The sequence below is a fragment of the Bos javanicus genome, chromosome 9, assembly GCF_032452875.1.
Source record: "Bos javanicus breed banteng chromosome 9, ARS-OSU_banteng_1.0, whole genome shotgun sequence".
NCBI lineage: Eukaryota > Metazoa > Chordata > Mammalia > Artiodactyla > Bovidae > Bos > Bos javanicus.
The window spans coordinates 87,122,422-87,148,723 of record NC_083876.1 but is presented as its reverse complement, the minus strand read 5'-3'; the positions used below and the strand labels follow the sequence as shown (position 1 = coordinate 87,148,723).

The following is a 26,302-nucleotide window of genomic DNA, read 5'->3' as shown; positions in this document are numbered from 1 at the left end:
AAGGAAAGTTATGACCAACTGAGACAGCATATTAAAAAGCAGAGACATTACTTTGTCAACAAAGGTCTGTGTAGTCAAGGCTATGGTTTTTCCAGTAGTCATGTATCGATGTGAGAGGTGGACTATAAAGAAAGCTGAGCACCGAAGAATTGATGCTTCTGAGCTGTGGTGTTGGAGAAGACTCTTGAGAGTCCCTTGGACTGCAAGGAGATCCAACCAGTCTATCCTAAAGGAGATCAGTCCTGGGTGTTCATTTGAAGGACTGATGTTGAAGCTGAAACTTCAATCCTTTGGCCACCTGATTCGAAGAGCTGACTCATTTGAAAACACCCTGATGTTGGGAAAGATTGAGGGCAGGAGGAGATGGGGATGACAGAGAATGTGACGGTTGGATGGCATCACCAATTTGATGGACATGAGTTTGAGCAAGCTCTGGATGTTGGTGACGGAGAGCAAAGCCTGGCATGCTGCAGTCCAAGGGGTCACAAAGAGTCAAACATGACTGAGAGACTGAACTGAACTGAACTGAACCCACCAATCACTTCCCACACATCCATCTTCTGATACCATCACATTCAGGGCCAAAGCTGCAACAGACGAATTTTGTGGGGCACATGAAGAGTGAGTCAGCACATGCCAGCTAGCACCTGAGTTTCCTCACAGACACTTAACTTGGCTACCACTTCTTGTCACTCCAGCACTGATGTGAGGTGGAGGCTCCACACGGGCATTGGAGAGACAGATTTTCCTTCATTATGACAATAACAGGCCAAACCCTTGCTTCTCTTGGAGGAAAATTAATGCCTTGAAGGCCTGCTCAGAACAGACCCAGACCCTGGGGGAGACATGGGGCAAGGACTCAGAACCTGAGGCCGTTCAGCTGGAGAATTGTGGGCCCAGGGTAAGAGGTGGAAACCAGGGCCTAGACACCATCAGGGGAAGGAGAATGTGTGTGTGCTTAGTAGCTCAGTCGTGTTCAACTCTTCGTGACCCCATGGTCTGTGGCCCACCAGGCTCCTCTGTCCATGGGATTCTCCGGGCACGAATACTGGAGTGGGTTGCCATGCCCTCCTTCAGGGGATCTTCTCAACACAGGGAATGAACCCAGGTCTCCTGCATAGAAGGTAGATTCTTTACCGTCTGAGCTACCTGAGAAACCATACAAGCAACTTAAATGACAATCGACAAATGAATGGATAAAGAAGATGTGGCAGGGGCTTTCTGGTGGGACAGTGTTAGGAATTCACCTGTCAATGCAGGGGACACAGGTTTGATCCCTGGTCAGGGAAGATCCCACATGCCACAGGACGACTAAACCCATGTGCTTTGGAAGCCCAAGCAAACTAGAGCCGGTGCTTTGCAACAAGAGAAGCCACTGCTATGAGAGGCCTACGCACACCCACCCTGCTCTGTCTCCTAAAGGCTGTCCTTGTTGCCCAGGAGGTTCCCTGGATCCTGGGGCCGAGACGCTTTAGCTTTTACTGCTCATTCTCTGACATTTATTCTCCTTCCCCCTTCAAGGAACCTCACACTGATCAGAATGGCCATATTGAAAAGTCTATGAGTCTGAGTATGCTATGGGACTTGGTGATGGACAGGGAAGCCTGGCGTGCTGCAGTCCATGGGGTCACAAAAATTCGGACATGACTGAGCGACTGAACTGAACTGAACAAACAATAAATGCTGGAGAGACTGTGGAGAAAAGGGAACCCTCCCACACTGCTGGTGGGAATGTAAACTGATACACGCACTATGGAGAATGGAATGGAGATTCCTTTCAAAACTGAAAACAGAGCTACCATGTGGTGGTGACTTGGTTGCTAAGTAGTGTCTGACTTTTTGTCACCCGAGGGACTGTTGCCCGCCAGACTTCTCTGTCCATGGAATTCTCCAGGCAAGAATACTGGAGTGGGTTGCCATTTCCTTTTCCAGGGGATCTTCCTGACCCAGGGATTAAACCCAGGTCTCCTGCATTGCAGGCAGGTTCAGAGCTACCATATGATACAAAATCCCATTCCTGGGCATATATCCAGAGGTGAAAGGTGATGGAGAGAGAGAAACTGGGAGTTCAGGATTGACATATACACACTACTGTACTTAAAATAGATGACCAACAGGACTTGTGTGGCATAGGGAACTGTGCTCCATATTCTGTAATAGCATAAATGGGAAAAGAATTTGTAAAAAAAGAGATACATGTATATGTATAACTGAATCACTTTGCTGTACATCTGAAACTGACACACATTTTTAATCACGTATATACTCCAATATAAAGTAAAACATTTTAATTAATTAATTAAAAATAATAAATATTGATATTGAGCATCTTTTCACATGCCTATTGTCCATGTGTATGCCTTCTTTGGAGAAATGTCTATTTAGGTCTTCTGCCCATTCTTTGATTGGGTTCCCTGTCTTGATTATTGAGTTGTAAGAGCTTGTCATATATTTGGAAATTAAGCCCTTGTACTTGCAAGGGTGACATCATTTGCAAATCTTTTCTCCCAGTCTGTAGTTTGCCTTTTTTTTGTTTTGTTTATGGTTTCCTTTGCTGTCAAAAGTATATAAGTTTGATGAGGACCCATTTCTTTATTGCTTTTCCTCATCTTTTTGTTTTCTGTTTCTATCAGAGTAGAAGCCATCTTGAATTGGCCTTCTTTCAGGAACTTTAATTCCCCTTAGATGGTTGCTGGGAGGAAGAGAAAGTTGTTGTTGTTGTTTTTTGAAAGACAAATAATACTGGATCATTATAACTTATGCAAATTTCAAAGGTTGTACAATTATACAAAAAAAAAAAAAGGAGGGGCAAACAACCTGTAGAATTACACAGAATCCTTCTTCAAAATGCATTGGCACTGAAATTTTGAAGGAAAAATAAACAAATGAGACCGAAGCAACTTGCGGAGTGATGAACTAACCTAATTTCAATACTGTTGTGTCTATGGGACTCAAGAAGCCCGAGGAGAGGGAGAGAGATGAGAGAAGGGCAGGTCAGTGGAATGGTCGGGACACAGAGGACATTTATCAATTAAGTTTGCCACCTGAACTGGCACCGGAAGTAATAACTGGGTTGGCTGAAAACTTCCTTCAAGTTTTCATGAGACGGTATGGAAAACCCTAAGGAAACTCAGTACAATGAAGAGGTCAGTGATCATCCAAGGCAAGCTCAGATGGGAAAGCAGGAAGCCTTGAGCTCTCCCCTCCATGATCTTCTTGCCAGAAATTCTTCCCTAACGACCTCTGATCAATTTCAATTAATTAGGGAGACCAAAATGACAAAATGATCTAACTAGGAATATTCTGGCCATCAGACCGCGAATCGTTCAAACAAGTGGGAAGAGGAGGAAGTGGCAACACTCTGGTCGCGGGCTAGCAGTCTGGGGAAGCCGCCGGTTAATGACTGCGCGGGCCTTGCCTGGGGCGGGGCGTCCGGGCGGAGCAATGCCGGAGGCCCCAGAAGTGCAGTGTCTGCCTCCCCAGAAAGGATCCGCTCCTCTGACCTGGCATGCTCCACTCCTGCAAAATCGAGATCCAGGTGGCAAAGGGAGAGATGGGTGGCCCCGAGACGCTTCTTGGCTTCCTGGACTTGCTTCTCATTGTCTGGTTCAGCGGGACGTCTGGCAGTGAGTTCCGGGATGAACCTACTGGGGGCGGGGGGATGGCCCGAGGGGAAGTTGGGTGAGTTACGACCTGAACAGGGGTGGTGGTGTGCGCCCTCTCCTCTTTCCCTTCCCCTGGGTCCTTTACTACTCAGTGGCTCCCCCGGGCTGCTTGCGGGCTCTCCGGGCCAGAACAGGGGTGCCTTGGTAAAGCACTAATGCGGGGACTTTGGGAGGTGACGCTAGGAGAAAAGGGGGCCAGAACGTACAGGAAATGCTGTTGAGGCCCGCCAGGGCTCAGCCCGGCCCTGGGAAGTGGGAGTCCTGGAGCCCGGGAAAGGGACCCAGAGCCGCCCTGAAAACCACAAGCCCATGATCTGCCCTTCTGCGCCGTCACAGCCGCCGCCTCCTGCGCCAGGCTGCAGCAATACTGAACCTTGAACTTCCAGATGTTCAAGCTGGTTTTAGAAAAGGCAGAGGAACCAGAGATCAAATTGCCAACATCCGCTGCATCATCCTAAAATCAGGAGAGTTTCAGAAAAACATCTATTTCTGTTTTATTGACTATGCCAAAGCCTTTGACTGTGTGGATCACAATCACCTGTGGAAAATTCTGAAAGAGATGGGAATACCAGACCACCTGACCTGCCTCTTGAGAAACCTGTATGCAGGTCAGGAAGCAACAGTTAGAACTGGACATGGAAAAACAGACTGGTTCCAAATAGGAAAAGGAGTCCATCAAGGCTTTAAATTGTCACCCTGCTTATTTAACTTATATGCAGAGTACATCATGAGAAACACCGGGCTGGAGGAAGCACAAGCTGGAATCAAAATTGCCGGGAGAAATATCAATAACCTCAGATATGTAGATGACACCACCCTTATGGCAGAAAGTGAAGAGGAACTAAAGAGCCTTTGATGAAAGTGAAAGAGGAGAGTGAAAAAGTTGGCTTAAAGCTCAACATTCAGAAAACGAAGATCATGGCATCTGGTCCAATGACTTCATGGCAAATAGATGGGAAAACAATGGAAACAGTGGCTGACTTTATTTTTCTGGGCTCCAAACTCACTGCAGATGGTGATTGCAGCCATGAAATTCAAAGACGCTTACTCCTTGGAAGGAAAGTTATGACCGACTGAGACAGCATGTTAAAAAGCAGAGACATTAGTTTGTCAACAAAGGTCCGTCTACTCAAGTCCTTTGTTTTTCCAGTGGTCATGTACGGATGAGAGAGTTGGACTATAAAGAAAGCTGAGGCCCGAAGAATTGACGCTTTTGAACTGTGGTGTTGGAGAAGACTCTTAAAGAGTCCCTTGGACTGCAAGGAGATCCAACCAGTCCATCCTAAAGGAGATCAGTCCTGGGTATTCATTGGAAGGACTGATGTTGAAGCTGAAACGCCAGTATTTTGGCCACCTGACGTGAAGAGCTGAATCACTTGAGACGACCCTGATGCTGAGAAAGATTGAGGGCAGGAAGAGAAGGGGATGACTGAGGATGAGATGGTTAGATGACATCACCGACACAATGGACATGGATTTGGGTGGACTCCGGGAGTTGGTGATGGACAGGGAGCCCTGGCGTGCTGTGGTTCATGGGGTCACAAAGATTCGGACACAACTGAGCGACTGAACTGAATTGATGATCTGTGCACAGAGCTCCTTCTGGTCCCTTTGTAGTACTGATGAACTGAAGTAGGTCCCTTCCCTACTGCCTCTGGTCCCTTCTTACTCCTGCTGAAGGGAAGTAGGTCCCATCCCTACTGCTCTGGGCCCTTGAAGGACCAGCGCTCTTTATGACGGATCAGTTAACACTGGCAAGGTTGCCCGGGTAGGAGCTATTCGTCTTTCAAGTGCTCAGGCCAGGTGGGCAGCAGCAAGTGGCCTAGCTTCCTTCTCCTGGGCGGTGGAGGTGGGCGCTCACAGCAGGATGGATGTGCAGGGCGGTCTCCCTGGGATGGGGATCTGGCAGGCTGCTGCTGGTACAGCTCGGGTCTGCTAGGCTGCCTGCGGCCCAGCCCCACCACCCCCACCCCTGCCCCCGGAACTCCCAGGCACTGTATCAGTGTTTGGGCTCGAGCTGTCCTGTCCTGGCAAAGTAGATTCTGAAGTTACGACACTAAATGCACCTCAACTTGACAGTAACTTCAAAAAGCTTCACAGTCTTAGAGTTGAAATGAAGGAAAAGTTGCCATCCAGAAATTGAGGTAGGAAAACTTCAGCCTTGGACAAAACCACTAGCAGAAGAACCCATTTATGATCCTGTACATGCAGCCTTGTCTACAGCCATGTCTACACGTGTGTTTTATATCAGCCTAGGGATTTGCTGTCCAGGTATATTTCTTGTACTACTAGTATTAGCTGTTTTGCATCTTCATAGTGTGAAAAGGATTGAACTGGAAGATAGCATCAGCACCAGCAGTAGTTCCCAAGGGCTGTCTCAGTCCCAGTCATTCCCAGATGTCTCAGTATGTGAGAGGCAACACACCCAACAATACAGCTCCCATCTCCCATTATCCAACCTTGTGGCTAGAGGAGTACGACTTGAAAAGTGTCGCTCTTTTGGAGGCCAGAGCTTAGGTGAATGATACCAAAATATCTATCCAGGGAGAGGAACTCAAAAGATATACTCTAAGAAGGTACCTTTTGGTGTACTTCCCATGGGGTTTATGTAGATGAATAATATCCAGATAAAGAGCAACAAGCATTTGTAAAAACAGTTAGAGATCGAGCTTCTGAAACTCAGGTGACCACCATGCTCCCTAAAAGTTGTGAGCTACAAGATCACAGAAATCTTCCTATTAGCCATGTATGAACATAAGAAGGGGAAAAGCCCATGGTGGATTGCCTTACATGAATTGGGGGTATCTTAAATTGTTTTTATGACAGTGCAAATATGTAGAGGCAAATAGTCAGCAGGAAACTTCTCAACAAAAGCTAGTTCACATGGCTGTTCAGATTGCCTGTGGAATGAGCTACCTGGTCAGAAGAGAAGTCTTCCACAAAGACTTGGCTCCTAGAATCTCTGTCATTGATGACAACTTCATGTTAAGAGCAAAGCCAATCCCTCTCCAGAGTCTTGTTCCTTATGGACTCTCACTGTCTGGGGAACAACAAAAACACGGGATCAATGGATGGCTTTTGAAAGTCTGGTTAATAATGAGTTCTCCAGCCTTCCCTGGTAATCCAGTGGCTAAGACTCCACACTCCCAGTGCAGGGGCCTGGGTTCGATCCCTGGTGGGGGAACTGGATCCTGCATGCCACAACTAAGAAGTCAGCATGCTGCTACTAAAAGAGCCCATGTGTTTATGACTCTGGCCAAACGCCCTAAGTGGACATCTACCCATTTGATGTGGCCCAGTACCTGAAAGAGGGTTACCAAATAGCCCAGATTATCAGCTGTCCTGATGAACTAGTTATGTGATGGCTTGTGCTGTGCCTTCGATCCAGAGGAGAGGTGGAGTTCCAGCAGCTGGCCCAGTGTCTCACAGAGGTCCATGCAGCCCTGGGGGCCTGTGTCTGACTCTCCTCTCACAGTCCCCCAGCGTCAGGAGGAAGGTGCCTGTCGAGGCCCACTTGGAGCCAGCCAGTCACATACATCACCCAGCATCACAGAAGCAGATTTGTCTTTCAGAACACCAAGCTTTAGGAATGCTTTAGCATCTGAACTTTTGAAGACAGACTTACTGATGTGGAATACTTTCTCAATAGCAGTTTTATTAGCTTGAACTGAAAATGTTTGTGTAAATCTTTTACACATAGTTGCCTTAGAGGTACAGGTATATTCTTACAAAATAAATAGTTTTTTAAATTGTTTAAACACACATATTTGGACTAGCAATCATACTACCAACTGCTTTTTATTTTCTTAATTCTACAAGGTAATGCAGTTGATTCACCTTTAAAGTTTTGCTTTCTTTCACTAGTTTTGGGAGTGATATGTCTTCAACATGCAGTATTTTTTCTTAGGAAAATAAAAATCATCCAGCAGTTATGGACTAATGACCACCCCCCTCCTTTGCTACAGAGTAGCTATTTGTTCCAAAGTGGCATAAGGGAAGCCACAGGTGTGAGCAGAGGATAGTGGCTATATAACAACTCTAGTGTCACATCTAGGCCAGCTGCTGATGGGTCTTATTTGTTCCCGGTGGCCCTGCTTATGCCAAAACACATAACCACTTCTATCCTATGACGGCTGGCCTAGCTGAACTAATGATTAGGGGTTGATGAGCCCACATCACTATGGGCAACTCCATTCCATGACCAGAGGCCTCATCTCTGCCAGGCCCCAGGACCACACCAGGAACCATGTTTAAATGGTGTGACTTTCTCCACTGCAACACTTAGGGTCTGTGTTGTGAGCCTTCAAGTAGAAAATGACACATAGCACCTTTCTGGCCACAGATACCTCTGATGTCACCAGTTCTGCTGGGTCACCTGCCTAAGAAGCAGCTCCAGCCATGCTCATCGTTCGCCAGTTGTGACTGCTTTTTTGCTGGGACAGCAGGTTGCAGCAGAGACCTAGGGTCCGCGAAGCCTAAACTATTTCTTCTGTACCATTAGAGGAAACCTAAGGCCACAGCGGTATTAAATGGAAATAGGATAGGGACCACACCCCTGCAGCCCTTGAGAGGTTGCAGCTTGGCACTTGTCTCTGTATTTCCTCCAGGATATTGTGTACACGTACTATTGGCGGATGGGGAGGTAGGGTCTGAAGTTTGAATCTGGAATTCACTAATACAGTAGCCTTCACCACACAATAATTTACTAGCTACTCAGGTGTCCATGCCTGTCACAAGTCCAGGGCATGTGAAATGATCACTGTGTGGTCTGTGGACCCAGTGATAACCACTGTAAGCAGAACCTGGGACTGCTGTCCATTGATGGCCTGGTACTTCGAGCATCGCTTCTACAATTGGGGGACCATGATGATGCTATGGTTCCTGTGCCTGATATTAGGACCACACTAGGTGCAATGTGAACGTGAGAGTAGTTTCTGCTTCTGCAGGTTCACTTACCCCAGTGAATGTGGCTCTTTGGGAAAGAATGGAAGGACTTTTGCACTAGATGTGTGATGAAAGGGCCTTCCTCTTTAGAACGTGGCTTCTTTCTCTGATGATACCTTCTGAGAAGTGGCTCAGATCCAGAAAATGGTCCTGGATCAGATGTTTTGTAGGGATAGCTGCCTTTGGCTTCCTGATCATATAGCCTTGTGTTCTGTCTCTCTTTATATCTTTCAATGGTACAGTTTGTATCTAGGTTACTGCCCATCTGTTTGCCTTTAGGATCGCCCTATGCTATGAGCCAGCATCATATTCTCTGCAGTCAGGCCTTGGTTGGCATTGAGACTCCCTAACCACTTTGACCACTGCACCTACTTTTCTGCTGCCCTAGAGCACCCCCCACTTGGAATCTGATTTTTCTACAACTTCCATCCCTGTTCCTGATAGAAGCCCACAGGAACACGGTCTCCTACCACCATCCCTGACCTGCACAAGTCATCCTTGAGCTATTGGAGATGCTTCTCATCCACACTTTCCTCTCAGGCTCCATAGAGTCCATCAGGCTTTCCCATGGAGCTGGTGGATTGCACACTCTCCTGCCCTTTCATACCACGTCCACCCTGGGAGATTCACTTCTCTTAGCCTTGGATCCCCTCCTCTACTACCTGCCTCGGAAGTTCTGGACTTTCTCTTTCATGCTGTGTGGGACAGGCCTTTCTCCTGGCTTCCAAGACCTTTCCTAGTGGGAGATCACCCAGCCTTGCTAAGCCCAGTGACCCGTGATTATAAACTCTCCCTTATCTAGATTTGGGTTCTGAGCTCATCCTCCGCACCCCCAGCCCCACTGGCTGTGATCTGCTTCCTCAGGAACAGCCACCTCACCCTCTGCATCTCCCACAGGACACTCACAGAGAAGCTGACAGTCCTCTGGGTTTATGCCTTTCCTTCTGAACCAGCCTGGCCCATGCCTGGGAAACGTATGTGTCGGTTAGTGCCGCGTGCGGAGCTTGTGAGCAGGGTGGAAATGGGGCATATCCAGGGTTGTGGTGCTTCTTGCCTGACTGAGGCTTCGTCGTCTTCCTCAGTCGTAACTGGTGAGGGGCTGGGGGCGGCAGGCAGAGCTGTCCTGCTATGTCAGCCCAGCCCTGCAGCTGTACTCTGCTCTCACAGAACTGGGGGATGAGGCCTATGGGTCTTCTTCTCCCAACCTCACCCTCACTGCGGTTTTCCTTCACAGACGCTCACTCTCTTTTCTATAACTTCACCGTCGACCCTCAGCCCAGACCTAGACAGCCATGGTGTGAGGTTCAAGGCCAGGTGGATGGAGAGCTTTATCTCTCCTATGATTGTGGTCATGCTAAGATCATATTCACAAGTCCATTGGGAGAAGAAGTGAAACCATAAAGGCCTGGGAAACACAGATCGAAACACTCAGAAACATCACGGACCAACTGCATGACTTTACACTGGAGAAACACACAGTCACAGGTAAGTTAGAAAGTCGAAGTACAGGAGGGCCAGATTAGGGGCTCAGCTACATTCACTGTTTATAAGTAAAGAGTATAATTGGATATTGGTCCTTCCCTAGTAGTCCAGTGGAAGAAGTGGCCTTTGAGGAGAGCACAGGGCCACATTAGCTGGGCCAAGGGAGGTGGACCCAAGTGGGGCAAAGAATCTGTCAAGCCCAAAGGCTGAGCTCTTTCTTTCCCATGGTGGGGGCAGACCCTCTCACCCTGCAGGCCAGGATGACATGTCACTGTGAGGCTAACAGACACATCAGTGGATCCTGGCCGTTTGGCTTGAATGGACTAATGAGCCTCCACTTTGATTCGGAGAATGGACACTGGAGAGTGGATCACCCTGGAGGCAAAATGGATGAAAGAAAAGTGGGAGAATGACAGAGCTGTGATGGACTTCTTGAAGAAGGTCTCCATGGGAGACTGTCGGTCCTGGCTTCAGGATTTCATGGTGCACTGGGAGAAAATGTTGAAGACCTTGGGTAAGTGAGAAGGGAGGAGAAAGTGATACTCCTCTCATGGTGACATGGACTCACCCCTCGTGTGTGTGTGTGTGTGTGTGTGTATGCGTGTGTGTGTGTTTGACTAAGTGATCCATCAGAGGTGAGTTGTCCTGGGAGAGCAATGACCCGGGATCCTCTGTCATCCTCCTTCCTCTTCCACTTCCTGAAGTCTCGCCTCACAGCACAGGCCTTTGGACAATTGAACATGGATTTTTGCTGATCCCAAACCTGTAGACATCTTTTTGATTTCTGGGATTTATTTCTCACTGTACACTCTTTCCAGAATTTTCTTTTAAATGTCACCAATCCTACTTCTGGAAATTTGTCAATACCACCTCTGCTGTCAGCTCCTGAGGACTTCATCCTCATGTCACCACCTCTGTGTCACAGCAGGACTGAGTGGCTGTGTTGGAAACCTTGCTCCCCCATTAGCTGTTAGAGCCCTGTGAGTACTGGCCTCCTCCCTTCCCCCCATCTCGCCTGGGGACCTCTCTCAGGGGTCTCCATGTGATGTGTGTAAACTGTCTGCACAATAGGGGTACCTGAGTCAGGGGGGTGAGGAGACATCTGCCGAGCTTGGGGTCTGGACAAGGGCTTCGCTCTTCCTCTCCTTTCAGCATCACCGACCACGGGACCATCTACAGTGCAGCCCCCGGCCCCAGCCATCAATCACATCACCTGGATTACCACCAGGGTTCTCTCCCGTTTCGTCGTAATGGGCATCATAATAGCCTGAATCCTTTACAAGAAGAGGTACTGAGGGAAGAATTCAGAGGGAAGGCAGGGGCACAGAGCCTGGCGTGAGGACGGGGAAAGTTAATCCCAGCCAACCCCTGCCCCTCACTGAACCTCCTCACCCTGGAAATGGAGCAGGTGAATAAGACCCCATATCATCTGAGAGCAAAACTCAGAAAGCTCAGCCCTGAGTTCTGAGAGGGCCCCACTGTCAGGTGACATTGTGAAAAGGGAGAGGCCTTCACTAGGCTGAGGGCCTATTGATGCTTAGAGGGTTTAACCAAGTCCCCTGACTGAGCACAGACTGCTGGCTGGCAGGGCCCCGGTAGGTGGTGTGAGAACAGCAGGCACTCAGGGCGAGGGCAGGACTCACGGGGGCTGAGAGCAGCATGGGGGCTCCACATGATGTGTCAGCGGGGAGGGGACCCACCCAAGGGCCAAGATGAGAGGGGCCGGGCTCTCATCCCAGGAAGAAGGGGTAGGGAGGCCTTTGCAGACCTAACTCCAAAGGCTTGTTATCACAGGAAGTGGCCTGGGTCACGCAGGCAAGGCAGGAGCCCCACAGGAGAGACTGTGGGAAGGACTGAGGCCAGGCCTGTGCTCCTGAAGCAGCAGCAGTTGTGACTCAGCCTGTGGCCTGCACGTCAGCAGCCTCCTGGGGACCCAGAGACTCCATCACTGAGTGGTCCTGCCTGACAGGTGCTCTGTCGGCCTCAGGACTCAGTCTTTGCTTGGCCGCCTTTGTTCTCCTGCTGTTCACTTTAGAGTCAGGAGATCACACCCAAGAATTCAGAGCCTGCCTTCCAGTTATGATGACAAGGTGGCTGCCTTGTCTCATGTCTCTTGTCACATCTGGTGAACAGCCTCCTCAGTCTCTTTTCTTCCCCCAACCCATTTTACCTCTTTTTCTTGGTGCTAAGTGATGGAATCCATGCACTGAAATGTTCAACTACTTGAACAAGAAATCTCCACAAATAGGACACTTTCTGTCTTCTATTTTGTGAAGAATCAGACTCTTCTATGTATGGCAATCTCATTGTTGCAAATGATGATAATGGGAAAAAATACCATCTGCTATTACAGGACTCAGGGATTCTTTCTATGTTCAGAGAAACAACTTCAGAGTATTTTCAACAAAACAAAATATTATGCTTGAATGCCTCTTTTACTCATTTTATTTCCTAATATGCATATTTAAGTCAGTATCTCACTATTGCAAAAGACATAAATACTTCAAGTTACTTTTTCTAATCAAGGAGGGAACTCGGGACATTTCGCCCTTTCTCCACCTTATGGGATTAAATAGAACTGATGATTCGGCTACATTTATTGTGGAAGCAGAGAATAAAATGAATGCTCTTAAAGTAACATGCAATCTAGCTGTCAATCCCAATCCTGTTACCTGAATCCAAAGACATATCCTGGAACTTGTGCAATGAAATTGTTTTTTATTTCATCAAGATCTGCATACTCAGTAGTGAGTCTCCTGTGTTCCTCTATGCCTCTCCCTCTCAAAGGAGAAGCCAGACTTCACAGCACAAACTATGTCTGTTTTGAAAAGTAGATTTATTTCTCCATTGACAGAGGATCATAGCCAGAATAGATAATGAATTACTACAAATAAATAAGATAAACTGTAACTTTTTGGCCACTGATTGAGCTGTTCACATATGGTGAATTGTTGTTCAGTCGCTAAGTCATGTCCAACTCTGTGACCCTGTAAACTGCAGCACGCCAGGCTTCCCTGTCTCTCACTGTCTCCTGAGTTTGCTCAAACTCATGTCCATTGAGTCGCTGATGCCATCCAACTATTTCATCCTCTGTTGCCCTATTCTCCTCCTGCCCTCAGCCTTTCCCAGCATCAGGGTCTTTTCCAATGACTTGGCTCTTCACATCAGGAAGGCAAAGTATTGGAGTTTCATCTTCAGCATCAGTCTTTCAATGAATATTCAGGATTGATTTCCTTTAGGATGGACTGGTTTGATCTCCTTGCAGTCCAAGGGACTCTCAAGAGTCTTATCTAGCACCACAATTCAAAAGCATCATTTATTCAGGGCTCAACCTTCTTTTGGTCTGACACTCACATAAGTGCATAACTACTGGGAAATCCATAGCTTTCACAGGATGGACCTTTAGCGGCAAAGTGATGTCTTTGAGTTGCACATCCTACTCAGCATCTTTCCTTTTTCTTCTCAAACCAGTTTACCACTTGACCTTGATGGTCAGTTTTGCTTTCTTATCATGCATGTGTTCACTGGAGGACCACTTTTGATTTCCTTTAAGTACTTTTCCTTTGTGTTCACACCTTGACCAACTGTTTGATGTGAAAGGCCTGGCTTCTGGCCTGTCTTGGCTTTTGACATGTCTTTTTCAAATGGTTAACTATTTCTACCCTTGGATTTATAGAGAAAGATGTCTGATTCTTCTTCTCACTAGGACGTGCAGTGGTCATTGTAAGGTTATTTTTTTCTTCTCTTAAGCTTTTCTTTCGAGGAGCAAGCGTCTTTTCATTTCTTAATTAAAATTAATTTTCATTTAATGGCTGCAGTTGCCTTCCACAGTGATTTTGGAGCCCTAGAAAATAAAATCTGCCTCTGTTTCCACCTTTTCCCCATGTTATTGCCATGAAGTGATGGACCTGGATGCCAAAATCTTAGTTTTTAGGATGTCCAGTTTTAAGCCAGTTTTCACTCCTTCACCTCCCCCAGGAGGCTCTTTAGTTCCTCTTCGCTTTTTGCCATTTGCGCGGTATCATCTGCACATCTGAGGTTGCTGTTTTTTCTCCTGGCAATCTTGAAACCAGCTTGGGCTTCATCCACCCCAGCGTTTCACATGATGTACTTGGCATAGAAGTTAAAAAAGCAGAGTGACAACATACAGCCTTGACGAACTCCTTTCCCAATTTGAACCACTCCAGTGTTCCATGTCCTGTTCTGACTATTGCGTCTTGTCCTGCATACAGACTTCTCAGAGACAGGTAATGTGGTCCAGTATTCCCATCTCTTTAAGAATTTTCCAGTTTGTTGTGATCCATGCAAAGGCTCTAGCATAGTCAGTGAAGCAGAAGAAGATGTTTTTTTGGATTCCCTTACTTCTGAGATCCAGCAGATGTTAGCAATTTGATCTCTGCTTCCTCTGTTTTTCTAAATCCAGCATGTATATTGGAAGTTCTTGGTTCACCTACTGCTGAGGCTCAGCTTGAAGGATTTTGAGCATGACCTTGCTAGGCATGTGAAATGTGTGTGATGGTATGAGAGTTTGAACATTCTTTGGTATTGGAATGAAAAACAACATTTTCCAGTCCTGTGACCATTGTGGAGTTTTCCAGATATGCTGGCATATTGAGTGCAGCATTTTAACAGCATCATCATTTAGGATTTGTTTGTTTGTTTGTTTGTTTTGGAGGCTAATTACTTTACAATATTGTATTGGTTTTGCCATACATTGACATGAATCTGCCACGGGTGCACATGTGTTCCCCATCCTGAACCCCCCTCCCACCTCCCACCCCATACCATCCCTCTGGGTCATCCCAGTGCACCAGCCCCAAGCACCCTGTATCATGCATCGAACCTGGACTGGCAATCTGTTTCACATATGATAATATATATGTTTCAAAGCCATTCTCCCAAACCATCCCACCCTCGCCCTCTCCCATAGAGTCCAACAGACTGTTCTATACATCTGTGTCTCTTTTGCTGTCTCACATATCAGGTTATCATTACCATCTTTCTAAATTCCATATATATGTGTTAGGATACTGTATTGGTGTTTTTCTTTCTGGCTTACTCCACTCTGCGATGGACATTGGGGTACACGTGTCTCTTTCAATTCTGGTTTCCTTGGCGTGTATGCCCAGCAGTGGGATTGCTGGGTTGTATGGTAGTTCTATTTCCAATTTTTCAAGGAATCTCCACACTGTTCTCCATAGTGGCTGTACTAGTTTGTATTCCCACCATCAGTGTAAGAGGGTTCCCTTTTCTCCACACCCTCTCCAGCATTTATTGCCTGGAGAATTTTGGATAGCAGCCATTCTGACTGGCGTGCAATGCTACCTCATTGTGGTTTTGATTTGCATTTCTGTAATAATGAGTGATGTTGAGCATCTTTTCATGTGTTTGTTAGCCATCTGTATGTCTCCTCTGGAGAAATGTCTGTTTAGGTCTTTGACCCATTTTTTGATTGGGTCGTTTATTTTTCTGGAATTGATCTGCAGAAGTTTCTTGTAGATTTTTGAGATTAATTCTTTGTCAGTTGCTTCATTTGCTATTATTTTCTCCCATTCTGAAGGCTGTCTTTTCACCTTGCTTATGGTTTCCTTTGTTGTGCAAAAGCTTTTAATTTTAATTAGGTCCCATTAGTTTACTTTTTCTTTTATTTCCAATATTCTGGGAGGTGGGTCATAGAGGATCCTGCTATGATTTATGTGGGAGAATGTTTTGCCTGTGTTTTCCTCTAGGAGTTTTATAGTTTCTGGCCTTACATTTGGATCTTTAATCCATTTTGAGTTTATTTTTGTGTATAGTGTTAGAAAGTATTCTAGTTTCACTTTTGTATTTTGTATTTTTTGTATTTCCATACAAATTGTGAAATTATTTGACCTTGTTCTGTGAAAACTACAGTTGGTAGCTTGGTCGGGATTGCATTGAATCTGTAGATTGCTTTGGGTAGTGTACTCATTTTCACTATATTGATTCTTCCGATCCATGAACACAGTATATTTCTCCATCTATTTGTGTCCTCTTCGATTTCTTTCGCCAGTGTTTTATAATTTTCTATATATAGGTCTTTTGTTTCTTTAGGTAGATATATTCCTAAGTGTTTTATTCTATTCGTTGCAGTGGTGAATGGAATTGTTTCCTTAATTTCTTTTTCTGTTTTCTCATTGTTAGTGTATAGGGATGCAAGGGATTTCTGTGTGTTGATTTTATATCCTGCAACTTTACTGTAGTCATTGATTAGCTCTAGTAATTTTCTGGTGGAATCTTTAGGGTTTTCTATGTAGAGGATCATGTCATCTGCAAACAGTGAGGGTTTTACTTCTTCTTTTCCAATCTGGATTCCTTTTATTTCTTTTTCTGCTCTGATTGCTGTGGCCAAAACTTCCAAAACTATGTTGAATAGTAGTGGTGAGAGTGGGCATCCTTGTCTTGTTCCTGACTTTAGGGGAAATGTTTTCAATTTTTCACTATTGAGGATAATGTTTGCTGTGGGTTTGTCATATATAGCTTTTATTATGTTGATTCTTGAGAGTTTTTATCATAAATGGATGTTGAATTTTGTCAAAGGCTTTCTCTGCATCTACTGAGATAATCATATGGTTTTTATTTTTCAATTTGTTAATGTGGTGTATTACATTGATTGATTTGCGGATATTGAAGAATCCTTGCATCCCTGGGATAAAGCCCACTTGGTCATGATGTATGATCTTTTTAATATGTTGTTGGATTCTGTTTGCTAGACTGTTGTTAAGGATTTTTGCATCTATGTTCATCAGTGATATTGGCCTATAGTTTTCTTTTTTTGTGGCATCTTTGTCAGGTTTTGGTATTAGGGTGATGGTGGCCTCATAGAATGAGTTTGGAAGTTTACCTTCCTCTGCAATTTTCTGGAAGAGTTTGAGTAAGATAGGTGTTACCTATTCTCTACATTTTTGGTAGAATTCAGCTGTCAAGCCATCTGGACCTGGGCTTTTGTTTGCTGGAAGATTTCTGATTACAGTTTCAATTTCCATTCTTGTGATGGATCTTTTAAGATTCTCCATTTCTTCCTGGTTCAGTTTTGGAAAGTTGTACTTTTCTAAGAATTTGACCAGTTCTTCCAAGTTGTCCATTTTATTGGCATATAGTTGCTGATAATAGTCTCTTATGATCTTTTGTGTTTCTGTGTCATCTGTTGTGATCTCTCCATTTTCATTTCTAATTGTGTTGCTGGAGAATTTGCATGGTATGTCTTTCTCTGGAACTTGTTGGCCCTTGGGTGGTGCTTGGTTTCAGTGTAGGGTGTGGAGGCATTTGATGAGCTCCCATCAGTTAATGTTCCCTGGAGTCAGAAGTACTCTGGTGTTCTCAGGATTCAGACTTAAGCCTCCTGCCTCTGGTTTTCAGTCATATTTTTACAGTAGCCTCAAGACTTCTCCATCTATACAGCACTGATGATAAAACATCTAAGTTAATGGTGAAAAGATTCTCCACAGTGAGGGACACCTGGAGAGGTACACAGAGTTACATGGAGAAGAGAAGAGGGAGGAGGGAGATAGAGGTGACCAGGAGGAGAAGAGGGGGAATCAAAAGGGGCGAGAACAATCTAGCCAGTAATCAATTCCCTATGTGCTCTCCACAGTCTGGAACCCTCAGAGAGGTTCACGAAATTACACAGAGAAGAGAAGAGGGAAGAAGGAGACAGAGGTGGCCAGGAGGATAAAGAGGGGAATCAAAAGGAGAGAGACAGAGCCAGCCAGTAATCAGTTCCCTAAGTGTTCTCCACAGCCCGGAACACACAAAGAGATTCACAGGGTTGGATAGAGAAGAGAAGGGGAGGGAGGAGATAGAGGCGACCTGGTGGAGAAAAACGAGAGTCCAAGGGGGGAAGAGAGCAATCCAGCCAGTAATCTTGCTCCCAAGTAAAAATGGGTACTGAAGATTGGGTTCTTAAAGGTACAAAATTGATAACAAATACCAAAAGCAAAGATTAAAAATCTAGAGTAGAGATTAGATTCTCAAAAATACAATATTAAAGAAAAGAACAAAGTCACAAAAATTATAAAATATATATATATATATGAAGCTTCCTTTAAAAATAGGGTCTTTTTTTTTTCAAAGTAATAGTAGGTTATAAAAATTAAAATTAAAGGAGTAATAGAGGAGTTAAACATTTTTTTTAATTTTTTTAATTAAAAAAATGACTATAGTAAAAATATATCTAGGACTTTCTCTGGTGTTGTGTGGACAGTGTGGAGTCAGTTCATTTTCAGATAGTTCCTTGATCTGGCTTACACTTCTCAAGATCTATAGGCCCATTCCTATGTAGTCGGTGCTAACTGCAGGGTTTTAACCTATTGCAACTGTCACTTCCAAAGCAGTTCCCTCTGTTTATTTTAGCTCTGTTTGTTGGCCTCTTCAGTGTCTAATTTCCACCCTGACACAGGGGGTGGTGGCGGTCACATTTTTTTAGGCTCACTTATTCAATCGTGCTGTGGGGAGGGAGGAACACTGGAAACAAATATGGACTCTGTGGGGAGTGCTCCCCGTGTCTTGGCCACACTGGGTTTGTCCCTGCTCATGGCATGTGTGCTTGACCAGTCTACACTGCTTAGGCTCTAGATTGCTGTGCCAGGAACTGTCTGAGGCCGGTCCTGTGCTGAGCGCACTTCCCAGGTCAAAGCCACTCAGATTCAGGTTCTCGGGTACTCCACAAAGCCGCAGACCTGATTAGGCCTGCATTTTGTGCCCTTTCCCGGTCCAAGCAGCTCAGGTGACCAGATGCTTGGCGGGCTGTGATTTTACCGCCTCCCCCGTCCCAGCCGCTCCGTTTTCTGGGTGTACAACAGGCAGTGTGCCGTATGTCCCCTCTGGGGAGCTGATCTCTGGCTGCGACCCTCCCGGCAGATGTCAGCCGTCCAGAATCCCAAGGAGTCTTGGTTAGCAATGAAGCCTGCTTGCAGTTTGGTAGATGATGCCTCTCTGGGGCTGCGATTGCCCTCTTCCGGCTCTGGCTGCCCTCGCCTATCTGTCTCCGGCGGGGGATGGGCCAGTCCGCAGCAGGCTAGCTCTGCTCAGTCCTTTGTTCTGTGAGCGGGCCTGGCAGTATTTTAGCTTGGGGCTTTTCGCAGGATAGCTATCCCACAGTCTGGTTTGCTACCTCACGTTCAGATTGCCCTTGGGGCATTTAGGCCCGGTCCTTACTCTAAGCAATGCAGCCCCGGCCTCTCTGCCCAGCCCCCACTTGCTAGTGGCGGATGCAGGCGACTGCGCTGTTTCTCTGCTGGGAGTTGCCTTAGGTACGTAATCTGTGGGTTTTAATTATTTATGTATTTTTCTTCCCGGTTATATTGCCCTCTGAGGTTGCAAGGCATGCCACAGATTCGCCAGTGAGAGTGTTTCCTGCTGTTTGGAAACTTCTCTCTTTTTTAAGACTCCCTTCTCGGGATGGATCTCCATCCCTCCCTCTTTTGTCTCTCTTTTTATGTTTTATATTTTTTTCCCCTACTTCCTTTCAAAGACAATGGGCTGCCTTTCTGGGTGCCTGATGTCCTCTCCCAGCATTCAGAAGTTGTTTTGTGGAATCTGCTCAGCTTTCAAATGTTCTTTCGATGAATTTGTGGGGGAGAAACTGGTCTCCCCATCCTATTCCTCCGCCATCTTAGAGAATATCTCCGTTTAGGATTTTAAATTGCTCAGCTGGAATTTCATCACCTCCACTAGCTATGTTCTTAGTAATTCTTCCTAAGGCCCACTTGACTTCACACTTGAAGATACCTTCTCTAAATGAGTGACCACACCATCGTGGTTATCCAGGTCATTAAGACCCTTTTTGTACACTTCTTCTGTTTGTTTTTGTTACCCCCTTTTCATCTCTTCTGCTTCTGTTAAGTCCTTTCGATTTGTCCTTTATTGTGCCCATCTTCGCATGAAATGTTCCCTTGGTATCTCAAATTTTCTTGAAGAGATCTCTAGGCTTTCCCTTTCTGGTTTTTTTCCTCTATTTTCATTGATTATCTAGGAAGCCTTTCTTACCTCTCCTTGCTATTCTTGGGAATTCTGCATTCGGATGGATAGATCTTTCCTTCTCTCCTTTGCCTTTCACGTCTCTACTTTTCTCAGCTATTTGTAAGGCCTCCTCAGAAATCATATTGTCTTCTTGCATTTCTTTTTCTTGGGGATGGTTTTCGTCAGCACCTGCTGTAAAATGTCATGAACCTCCATCCATAGTTCTTCAGGAACTCTGTGTACCACATATAATCCCTTAAATCTATTTGTCACTTCCACTGGATAATAGGAGAGATTTTATATAGGTCATAGCTGAATGGCCTAGTGGTTTTTCCTACTTTCTTCAATTAAAGTCTAAATTTTGCAATAAGGACCTCATGATCTAAGCCACAGTCAGCGCCCAGTCTTGCTTTGGCTACAAGGAATATAGTCTGTCTGATTTCAGTACTGACCATCTGGTAATGTCCATGTGTAGAGTCTTCTCTTGTTTTGTTGGAAGAGTGTCTTTGCTATGACTACTGTGTACTCTTGACAAAACTCAAAGTAGCCTTTTCCTGCCTTCATTTTGTACTCCAAGGCCAAACTTGCCTGTTACTTCAGGAATCTCTTGACTTCCTACTTTTTCATTCCAATCCCATATGATGAAAAGGACATCTCTTTTGGTGTTAGTTCTAGAAGGTCATGTAGGTCTTCATAGAACTGTAAACCTGTGAAAAGATTGAACATATCCCGAATAATCAACCTGACAAAAAATTGCTGGGATATCCTCATATATTCATATAACTGATGGCCTTTAAAATAAATCTGGATCAAGAGATACAGGAAATGCACTAAGAGAAGTTTTATTACATTGTTTGTAGGAGTAAAACTGAATCCTGCCTTGAGATGTATATTTCACTGTATCTCAACAGTAGATCGTTTGTCCATCTTACTACACAACCAACCCAATGGTAGTTCCAGATGGAAAATGTAGACGATAAGCCATGTAGATACAGCAAAACCTCAGAGATAGTCCAGGCTGTGTTCCAGACCAGGGCAATAAATTGAATATCATAATAAAGTAAATCACACACATTTTTCATTTCCCACTTTGTATATAGTTTACTTGACACTGTCTGACATCTGCTAAGTGTGCAATAGCTTTACAACTAAATAAATAATATACAGAATTTCATTAACAACACTTTGTTTCTAAAATAAAGTAGTTTGAGCATCATCTCTGTCTTCACAAGTCAAAATCTTTTTGCTGGTGGAGGGTCTTGTCTCAGAGTCTATGTCTGCTGACTGATCAGGATGGTGGTTGCTGAAGGTTGGGGTGGGTAGGGCAATTTCTGAAAAGAAGACAACAATGAAGTTTGCCACATCCTTTGACTCTTCCTTTCACAGATTTCTCTGGAGCATGCAGTGCCCTTTAACAGTGTTTTTACCCATAGTAGAAGTTCTTTGAAAATTGGAGTTAATCCTCTGCAGTCTGCTGCTGCTTTCTTCAACTAAGTTTATGTTCTATTCTAAATTCTTTGTTGTCATTTCCATAAACTTCATAAGTTCTTCACCAAGAGCAGTTTCTGTCTCAAGAACCACTTTCTTTGCTCATCCATAAGAACGAGCCCTTCTTCATTTCAGCTTTATGATGCAATTGCAGCAATTCAGCCACATGTTCAGGCTCCACTTCTAACTCTAGCTTCCTTGTTATTTCCACTACATCTGCACATACTTTCTCCAGTGAATTCTTGAACCCCTCAAAGTCATCTGTGAAGGTAGAGATCTACTTCTCCCATACTCACATTAATGTTGATATTTCAACCTATTCCCATGATTCCTATAATCATGAATCCAATGTAAAGGAACTTCCCTGGGGGCCCAGTGGTGAAGAATCTACCTTCCAATGCAAGGAATAATTGCTTGATACCTGTTCAGAGATCTAAGATCCCACATGTCGCCAAACAACTAAGCCCATGTGTTGCAACTACTGAGCCCAGGCAACACCACTAGAGAATCTGTGTGCTCCGATGAAGGATCCTTCATGACCCAACAAAGACCCCACATGCCTCAATTAAGACCAATGCAACAACAAAAAAATAAATTAGCAAATGTTTTTTAAAAAGACTACATCATTTTATTAAAAAATGAATTCAGTGCAGAAATTTTTAACTTGACTTTGCCTAGATCCAACAGAGGAATAACTATCTACGCAGCTATAGCCTATAATGTACTTCCTAAATACAATGAGTTGAACATCACAATTACTCCATGATCCATGTGCTTCGGAATGGATGTTGTGTTGGCAGCCATGAAAATAACATGAATCTCATTGTACTTCTCCATCACATTCTTGGATGCTTTGTCAATCAGCAGTAATATTTTGAAAAGAATCTTTCTTTCTGAGCAGTTGGTCTCAACATTGGACTTAAAACAGTTGGCGCCAATGTTGTAAACAGGTACGCTGTCATCCAGGCTTCATTATTTCACTTACAGAGCACAGGCAGAACAGATTCAGCCTAATTCTAAAGGGCTTTAGAATTTTCCAAGTGGTAAGTGACCACTGACTTCCAGTAATCTGCTGCATTAGTCCTTATCAAGAGAATCAGCCTGTTCTTGGAATCTTTAAAGCCAGGCATTGACTACTCCTCTCCAGGTATCAAAGTCCTGGTGGGCGTCTTCTTCCAATAGATGGATATTTTGTCTACACTGGAAATCTCTGATTCAGTGGAGCCACCTTCATAGATTCTCTTAGCTAAATCTTTTGGAAAACTTGCAGCAGCTTCTATATCAGGTCTAGTTATTACACTCTGCACTTTATGTTATGGAGATGGCTTCTTTCCTTAAACTTCATAAACCACCCCCTGCTGGCTTCAAATTTTTCTCCTGCAGCTTTTTCACCTCTCTCAGCCTTCATAGAAATGAAGAGTTAGGGCTTTGATCTCGATTAGGCTTTGGCTTAAGAAAATGTCATGCTGGTTGGATCTTCTATCCAAACCCATAAAACTTTCTTCATATCAGCAATTAAGGACGTTTTGCATTCTCAGAGACTCACAGACTTACTTAGAGAACAAACTTATAGTTGCTGGGGGTAGGATGGAGGAAAGAGATCCTTAGGGAGTATGGAAAGGTCATGTACACCCTGCTCTATGTAAAATGGATTGCCGTCAAGGGCCTAAGTGTGGCACATGGTGTGTCTGTGTGTGTGCTCTCTTTCTGTGTGTGTCTAACTCTTTCTGTCCTCATGGACTGTAGCCTGCCAGCTCCTCTATCCATGGAATTTTCCAGCCAAGAATACTGGAGTGGGTTGCTCTTTCCTTCTCCAGGGGATCTTCCCAGCACAAGGAACAAACCCACAACTCCGCTCACTGTTATGTGCCTGCCCTGTCAGGATGGGAGTGTAGGGAGAATGGATACATGTATGTGTACAGGTGAGTCCCTTAGCTGTTCACCTGAAACTATCCCAACACGGTTTGTAAATCAGCTATGCCCAATACAAAATAAAAAGGTTTTTCAAAACAGACTGTTTTTTAGTTGGAGTAGTTGAAGCTATTCTAGAAAAAAGATACAAAGATATGAAAACCCCAACTGCCACTTTTGCAGAGCCCAGAGCAAAAGCAGGATGCCTCACATGCCCCAGCACACAACAGTGAAGGGTTCAGCCAGTCACCTAAGCCACCCCCCTGATTGACCCCTGGGAACACCCCTCCCCTCATCCCTTGGAAGGAACCAGCTCACCCCACCACCTTAGGGAGTGAGCACACAAGGACACTGTCATTTGTTCTCGCTCCCCTCTGCTTCAGTAGGGGCCCCAATAAAGCCTAGCCTCAATTTCTTTTGATTAAGAAATTTGATTTATTTCTATTGTCTGGCCTCTGATTGATTTCTATTGGTGAAGGAGGCCAAGAGCCTGGTGTGTAACAATTTGGGAACAAGAGACACATGGGGGCTTGGAGGACAGGACTCAGGCTTGGGTGGGGCAGCAACTTGGTGGTTTCAGGTGATTGATGTGTCAGGGGAAGACTCATGCATAGGCCTGGGGACAGGGCCCTGGGTTTAATATCTGGAAAGATTTAATCACAGGGACCATGTAGCCCCAGTGGGGGAGGCTGGTGAAGAGGCAAGTGACTAACAGAGCAGGAGAAAGATGGAAGGACAGCATTAGAGTCCTGGTCAGGACAGCCAGGTGGGGGAAGACGGGCCTCTCTGGACAGGCCTGGCCACCCCCACCCGTGCATGCTCCTGGCACCCGTACACAGTCTAGACCCCAGATGGGAGTGGAATCAACTGGGAGGTGATTTTAATGAGTGTTGACAGTGAGCATGCTTCCAAGAACATGAAACTCCACCTGATTGCTCTTGCCAGGTCCTTGAAACTCTGCTCACATCCATTTCCACATCTATAAATAGGGAACCCAGCCTAACTCAGTGACAAGACATGAACTGGAGCGCTGCCCGTGCTGAGGTGTCAGCGCGACCCTCCGAGGTCAGGGCTCACTCACCCCTGAAGCTAGCAGAGGCCAAGAGCCCCATGATAACAGAGAGATGGAGCCCTCTGTCACAGGTGTTGACCTCTCAATGTCATTGGTAGACCCACTTCCCAAGAATTAGGAGGTCTTGTCAGTCCCAACGAGTGATGGATGATCTCACTCTTCATCAGCGGATAGCCCTGAGACGTGAACGTGAGATGCTCAATGCTGCTTGGACACTGCATAAAAGTAAATTATGAGGGGGAAGAAAATGGATCACACAGGCTACTGTGTAGATCCCCTGGAGGAGAGCATTGCAGTCCACTCCTGTATTCTTGCCTAGAGAATCCCATGGAGAGAGGAGCCTGGTGGGCTTTTAAAGTCCATGGGGCACTAGGAGTCAGACATGGCTGAAGCGACTTAGCATGCACAAACACACCAGAGTAGAACAAGCAGGCGGAAGAGACCGCCAAGTGGCGCCCGCTGGCAGCGCTGGATCCCTGTCTCCACGCAGAACCTGGAAAATCGGATTCCGGCCTCAGTCCTCAAACTCTTTCTAATGAGCAGTTACTTTGGCCCACAAAAAGTCTAGGACTACTCTCGGACAGAAACTACTAGAAAATATATTGCTGATGACACTGAAGTTAAGGGCTCTCTCCAGGCCCTTTCAAGGGATCCGCAGAGTTTTCCGGTGGGGGTTGTGTTTTGGGGGAGGGGCGCGGTGCAGGGGTCAATCTTGAGTCTTTTAAGAAAAGCAGGGCTTCCCTCGAAGCTCAGTCAGTAAAGACTGCCTGCAATGTAGGAGATCCGGCTTCGATCCCAGGGCCAGAAAAATCCCAAGGAGGAGGGCATGGCGATCCACTGAAGTACTCTCGCCCGGAGAATCCCCATGGTCAGAGGAGCCCGGCGGGCTACAGTCCTCGGGGTCGCAAGAGTCAGACACGACTGAGCGAGTAAACCACCACCGCAGGAAGACTGCAGGCGGGAATGGGGAGGAAGGTTGAGCGGCGAGAAGGACTTGGAGGAGAAAAGAGACAGTGAGGGGCGGGGGGAACAAGGAGTGAGTCAGGAGTGGGCGGCTACTGCCCGGCGTCAGCAAGGCTGGGAGGAGGCAGGGGCGGAGAATGGACTGAAATGCGGGGCGAGCTATAAATAGCTCCCGCAAAGTCGGATCCAACCAGTTTCCAGGCGGGGATGGACTGGAAGCCTGACCCCAGAGCGCGTCTTGGTTTCGTGGCTCTGGTGCTACTCGTGGCTCTCCGGTTCTGCACGGCGCGAGGCGGTGAGTTCGGAGATTAACCTGCGAGGAGAGGACACGGGGCCATAAGACCCGAGAGGGATGGGGTGTCCGAGGCGGTACGGGGAACGCCGAGGCGGGGCCGCCTCCCTGCTTTAAAGCTCCGCGCGCTCCTTTCCCGCTGGGCTCCTGCTCCCCGCCCCCATTCGCGCTTGTTGCCGTCCCCCTGCAGGGAAAAGACAAGATCTGGGTGAAAAAGGAATCCCAGCAGGAAGGGAGGGAAGGCAGGGAGACGTGAGAGCCAGGTCGGCGTCACGAAATGCTGCTGCAGCCCCCCGGGTTTCCCCGTCCGGAATTCAGAGTCACTGAAGCGGGTGCAGGAAAGGTGGCGGCCGCTTCCGAGGGACCGAACCCACGCGGTTCAGGGGAAGACTGGGTGGAGTCTGACCAGTTGCGTTGGCCGCAGGAAAGGTGGCGGGAGATGGGCAAGGGTCTAGGTGGAGTCTGCCACTTGGGCGGAGAGTAGGGGGGGCGGGCAGTGCAGGAGGG

The 26,302-nt window shown here is 46.1% G+C and overlaps 3 pseudogenes; all 3 read left to right on the top strand.

Annotated features, from left to right (window-relative positions):
* The first annotated feature begins 2,995 nt into the window (after positions 1 to 2,995).
* The window catches only part of LOC133254159 (UL16-binding protein 3-like), a 30,254-nt pseudogene continuing 6,947 nt past the window's right edge, over positions 2,996 to 26,302 (top strand).
* LOC133254171 (tyrosine-protein kinase RYK-like) lies at positions 3,633 to 8,653 on the top strand (annotated as a pseudogene).
* Positions 16,456 to 26,302, top strand: part of LOC133254160 (UL16-binding protein 3-like) — a 115,213-nt pseudogene continuing 105,366 nt past the window's right edge.